The following is a 6,000-nucleotide window of genomic DNA, read 5'->3' as shown; positions in this document are numbered from 1 at the left end:
ATTTTGAAAATGTCCTGCTGTGGCGCATGTATTGTTCTTCATTTATCCTAATTTCTCGTAAGTATAACACGGCTGTCGATAGTATTGTAGTTTTTGATGTTGCCACACATTGAGTTTTCACTCTGACGTAAATCATTATTTGATTTTAGTCTTCGTTTAAGGCGAAAGCTTTTGATAGAAAGATTTCGTTGGGCATCGCCAACTCTTCTGCAAAGGCAGGTCACTAACCATTTCCTCTGACTGGCTGCTTTTGAAGAACTGTCGTGGACGCTCAACTTAATCTGCCCATGCCTGGTCTTCCAGCAAAAACTGCCGACACTCTCAACATTTGCTGTGAGGAGACACAAAAAAATAGTAGAACACAAGGAAAGCATAAAAAAACCGATGTTGAACTCCCGCAGACGTACCGTGATTGAAAATTGACACGACGTTCATAATACTCACATATCATTTGTAATGTAGGTGACACACGCGTGCACATAATCAATAAAGTAGATGCCCAAAGTTATCGTTGAAGCCCGTAAGCAGGGAAATACGTTTTGTGCTCCGAGAGTTCGAGCCAGCATTTGCAACGGGTAGCCACAAATACGCCGGAGACCGTGAGACTTTGATACAAAAGTATCCCCTGTGCTTGTCCGATGCCCAACTGCAACAACAAAAAGACAACCATATGAGCTAGAAATTCTGTAGCAGCTGCCTGCGTCAGCGCTGCGAGATGAGAGAGGAAGAGAATACGATAAGAGAGAGAGAGATGGACGCGCATGCGCAGTGGTGGTTCAAACGCCGCTGTGAGGGATGTTCAGAGGAGAGAGGAGAGAGAACGCGCATGCGCAATGGCGGTGGGAAGGACACAGAGGAGGAGCGAGTCTAGGCTAGCGGGCACTGCCTGCGCATCGGCGTTGCGAGGCGAGCGAGGGGGAAGCGTAGAAGAGCAGAGAGAGGGGATGGGGACGCGCATGCGCGATGAGAGTGTAAACGTCGCTGGAAGCAAAGAGTTTCCTAATAACGACCTGCTCTATAAACTTACGACCTGCTCATGCTACCGTTCCCCATGTCGCCAGGTTTGCTTTTGCTTGCTTATTTTTTTAGTTCTCAAAGGTTCCGCAGCACTCCATGGCGCCACAACTAACCCTCATCACTGCAGCCGCCTAAGTGCTTACCTGCGCGGTGCGTGCGTCGTTGACTCGAGACTGATACTCGCGTTTCTAGAAAACATTATTGCCTTTACAGAAATGGAGCGTGACAAAAGCTGTTGTCAGTTAAAGCACTGTACTTTGCTGCTCCAGAGATAAAAGCTTGGTGAAATCGCCGATGAGACACACACGGAAACGCCAGCGGCACTCGAACAGTGCTGCAATGAACTGCTGCAGGTGCGAGAAATCACTGTAACAACATCGCGGTAATCCACCGGTTTTATGGCGCGCTTCCATCGATCGTTAGACATTCGCCAGACTATAGCAGAACTACTCCCTTGTATTGTTATCCGTGAACAGTATCATTGAAGGACGATATGCAGGGTATGAAAACTTACACGAGTCATCGCATGCGTTTTTAGTACCGTATGTATCTTTATTGCGTCGCAGAAACACACTGATTTCAGGCTGCAACTCATTACAAGATCGCAGTTTTGCCCGCGGACGAATTATTTCAGCACCTTCTAGACAGCGGTTAGGTGGGGCGCACTGCGCAAAACAAACTAGTGGCGTGTCGCATATTGCTCGCGTTCGCCTGCGCTTAGACCAGGACACAAAAGTGCTCACGCAGATTAAGTTCCAGTAATAAACATCCCGGAGCAAACCACTATGGTGCTTCTCACAGCTAGAATGTCACTTCGATTCGTTAAATCTGTAGATTGCTCGACCGGTGCGTTATAAATAAGATAAAAATTGCAGAAACGCGCCAGCACGAGTGCACCACTACGGCAGCATGTCTTCTGCTATGAGGGTAAGTCGTGGCAGCACCTCGCGGTATCTCCGGTCTCTCCGCGCCAATTTTTGGGCGCACGCGCCTTCATAGGGGTGGCGCCGATGAGCAGGTCGTAAGTTTAAAGAGCAGGTCGTGTTTCTAATATACACTAGAGGGAACTCTGGCGCTAGTGTCTGTGGGAGCTGTGACGCACGGCGCTTCAGTGAGCATGGGAATGATGGGTAGTACACAGATTTGTCTAATATTTGTACTTCTGGCCTGTTTCTGGCTCCGTGTGTGTTCGTGTGGCTTGGAGCTGTTTTCTCAAGAAACAAAAATCAACAAAAGTTCAGTGGTTGCGCTTATTCACCTTATTCTTTTAGGTTTATCAAATCGAATCAGGTCACAAAGTTCAGAAGGGTTCATTCTTTCCTTCAAAACAAAACCGTAGTCAGCAATAAACGAAGCCGCCAGTACGATTCGCGACCCGCAAGTACGAAGACTAGGCAAATGTGTGTACTACCCATCATTCTCACGGTCGCCGAACAATCGCAGCGCCAGGGTCTCCTCTAGGCAATGGCTGGGAGGGATGCATAGAGGAAAGAAAGGGGAGAGGGGGGCAAGCGTAGGCTAACCAACACCGACTAAATTCCAAGGCCGAAAGGCTGCCGCAGTGACGTCAGAGGGTGGAGGCCCAGTTACCCAACTGAGCATGCTCAGTAAGACTTTTTTTTCCACATCTTTTATTCGGCCCAATCAAGCCGCAGCAGCTGCGAGAGCGGGAGCGTTTGTTCTCCTAAAACGCGAACGAAACACCGGCTTTCCGCAGCGTTCGCGGCGTAACTGGGCCTCCACCCTCTGACGTCACTGCGGCAGCCTTTCGGCCTTGGAATTTAGTCGGTGTTGGGCTAACAGACGCTGCCTGCGTTGTCGTTGCGAGGAGCATAGGGGAGAAGAGGGGCGGGAGAGGCTCGCATGCGCTGTAAGGGTGGTCACGCTGTACACCGGATTGAGTTTGACCGTAACATCCTTCTCATCTAAAAATGGCAACCCTTCTCTCGTGGAGTATATTTCATAGTAATTCCAACTTAATTAGCATTGAAAAACACAATATGATGGGCAAGTTATACACACGTGTATATACATACGCACTACTATTTCAGGGTATAACACCACTCACGCTGCCCTGCTAGAGATGGGTCACTCAGGAGTGAGCTCGGTCTTTTGAGCGGCACTTTCTAAAGAGCGAGTGATCTCAGTAAAAGCTCAGTAAAAGTGAGCCGTGGTTCTTCGGGAGATGGCTCACGGTGGCGCCAACTGACTCACTTTCTGACTGATCCATCTGTGTCTTTTTTTGAGCCGATGGTTCACTACCTCATCTAAAGCCCACTGACCGCACGATTCGCGCTCTTGGCACGATTCGTATGTACGGTATGGATATGACGGATCACTGAGAGCGTATCGGCTCATCGACAGCGAATGAGCGAACTGAGCGGTGGTTCTCTCTGGTTCACTCAAAGTGGCGGTTATCTTCACTCTTGCTCTCTCAGTGAGCCATCGGATCCATACCGTACTGACCCGTTCCGCTTCGTTCACGTTCCGCTCACTCAGAACACCGGTTCTCTTCGCTCTTGCTGTTTCAGTGATCCATCTGATTGGTACCCTACTGACCCGCCGTGCTCCGTTCACGTTCCCCACATTCAGAGGGGCGGTTCTCTTGATTCTCAGCTTTCGATGATCCATCGGATCCGCACCGTACTGACGCACGCCGCGGGGTTCATGTTGCGCTCACCCAGAGCGGCGGTTTTCTCGGCACTCGCTCTCTCAGTGATCCATCGGATCCGTACCATACTGACCCGCTCCGCTCTATTCCCGTTCCGCTCACTCAGAGCGGCGGTTCCCTGTCTTCTCACTTGCTCAGCGCTGTGCACTGGCTGGGTCTGTGTGCGGCTTTCACGCCATCTATTGACGATGAAAGAAAAGAACTGCTGGCAGGTGTCGGTGTTAGGGCGCTTTCCGCCTCCTGGATGGCTTTCAAATCCTTTAAAATGTTCCGCGTCTGGTGATCCCGAAGCGTGCACTCGCGATCTGCGCTCGTGCGTTTAATGGTCGCTTGCTGTGTGCTTGTGCGCCACGATGTTTTACGACTCGCGTTGTGCTTTCTTGCTCAAATGCTTCAAGACCTAGTTCCACAAGATAGTGGCGACCCCCAAAATTAAGACAGGTGAGCGTGCTTTTTGAGTGGTAGTTTTCATTATGTGAATCTCAACTTGCATCCATACCAACAAACATTTTTTTTTTGTAGTGGGGACACAGTTAACGTTCGCAGATGTTACTGTAGAACCGCACGATGCTGCATTTACGTTGTTGTATTCGAGCAAGCAGGGGGCGAGTGCATATATCATAATTATATATGCAAACTTACAACTGTCATAGAGCCACGTGCTTGAAATTGTGCTTTCCGTTTGTGTCGGGCCAATCACTTGTCATCGCTACTAATGGTGTTGTTGGGAGTTTCATACATTTAAGTAGAGATATGGAAAGTCGTACTGCTCTGTGACAAAGAAAGAAGTTTCTTTTTTCAAGAGTCGCCGTTGGTCTTTATCTCATTCGATGTTGTCACTTTTCTTGAGAATGGAAGCGTTCTTGAGCTGTTTCAAAAGACCACAGCTGGTCGGTGCGCACTATGGACACCTGAAGAATTGCAGAATCGGCCCTCCTCACAGACCCAGGAAATGAATTCTTCGATATTATGTGTTTATTTTGACCGTGTTTCCCATATCACATGTTATATGAAAAATCAACGATTTTACAACTGTCAATAAAGTGAAGCCATTATTAGTTGAGTTGGTGTGGAGTTTGTTTTGCAAAGTTCAATCATTCCGTTCTTCTTCTAATTTTTGGGTACTTCAACTGCTCTCATTGTTGCTATTATGCAGTGAACGTGCACGTTTTTTTCTTGTTTTCATAGAAGTGTCATACAAGCCGAACTTTGTGTCAGAACGTGTGCGTATATAAAGACGTCTTCCACACTTTTCTCAATATAAAACTTCGTTTTTCAGTGTGTGCCGAAGTGCTGCGTTCTATAAATTCTAGCACTGTTTTGAAAGTTCCTAACCTTGCTGGAAACTTTGGTTTTCAGCAAGTGTGAACATTTGTATGTTCTTTAGAGCAGTAGAGGTTTACTTTAAAAGTAGAAGCATATTCGAAAAATGAATGCATCTAAAAGAGTATATGCATACATGAATAGGTGAAGGGAAATGAACAGGATAACAAAAGAATAGGCACAAATGACAAAGTGTTTCGGCTAGTGTGCCTCTTCTTTTGTTGTCCAGTTCATTGCTCTTCATTTTGCAAATATATGCATGTTGATCTCCTGTTTTTATAAAGCTTGAGTGTGTGTCGCACCTCGTTTGATGAAAATGTTGATTTTTGAAAATGATGACGATAAAACGACGCCAAAGACATTTTGTGCAGAGTGCAATTTATTCTCTTGTGCTGTGGCTTTGCTGTGTGGCTGCAGAAATCACAGAATGCTTGATTGTACAATGCGTGGATTGAAACGTGTGAAGGACGGCGCACACATAATTGCACAGCATCCACGAGCGAGCTCGCAAAAAAGCACCGAGAAAAAGAAACAAATGTCAAAAAAGGTGCGCGAAAAATAGGCTAGGCACGCGGCACAGCTGGTGCCTCGTGCCTACCCTATTTTGGACATTTGTTTGTCATTACGATGTGCGTCGTAATTGCATGATGTGCCATTACGACGCACATCATGCGTGCAGCCATTGATGCACTTTGCAACTCTGAATCCCCCTCGACAGGGTCGTAAATGAGGGTATGTTTGGCGCTGGCAGTGATGACACCATCAATAAAGGCATCTTACGGGAGGCACACGAAGATACTCTACTAAGAGAGAGCAAAGAGCCATCCCGTGGGAACTGAAATATGTCTTAAGGAAACATCGTTCGTCTGATTCCCCTAAAGTGTGTTTAGAAAAAATGGTTAACGACTTTGAGTACTTCGTACTCATCTATGGGAGAGCGGTGAGCCGTCTTTAAAAGCCCTCACACTTGAACGCCTGCTTCTGTGAGC

The sequence above is a fragment of the Rhipicephalus microplus genome, chromosome 9 (assembly GCF_043290135.1).
Source record: "Rhipicephalus microplus isolate Deutch F79 chromosome 9, USDA_Rmic, whole genome shotgun sequence".
Taxonomy (NCBI): Eukaryota; Metazoa; Arthropoda; class Arachnida; order Ixodida; family Ixodidae; genus Rhipicephalus; species Rhipicephalus microplus.
This window is presented reverse-complemented; position numbering follows the sequence as displayed.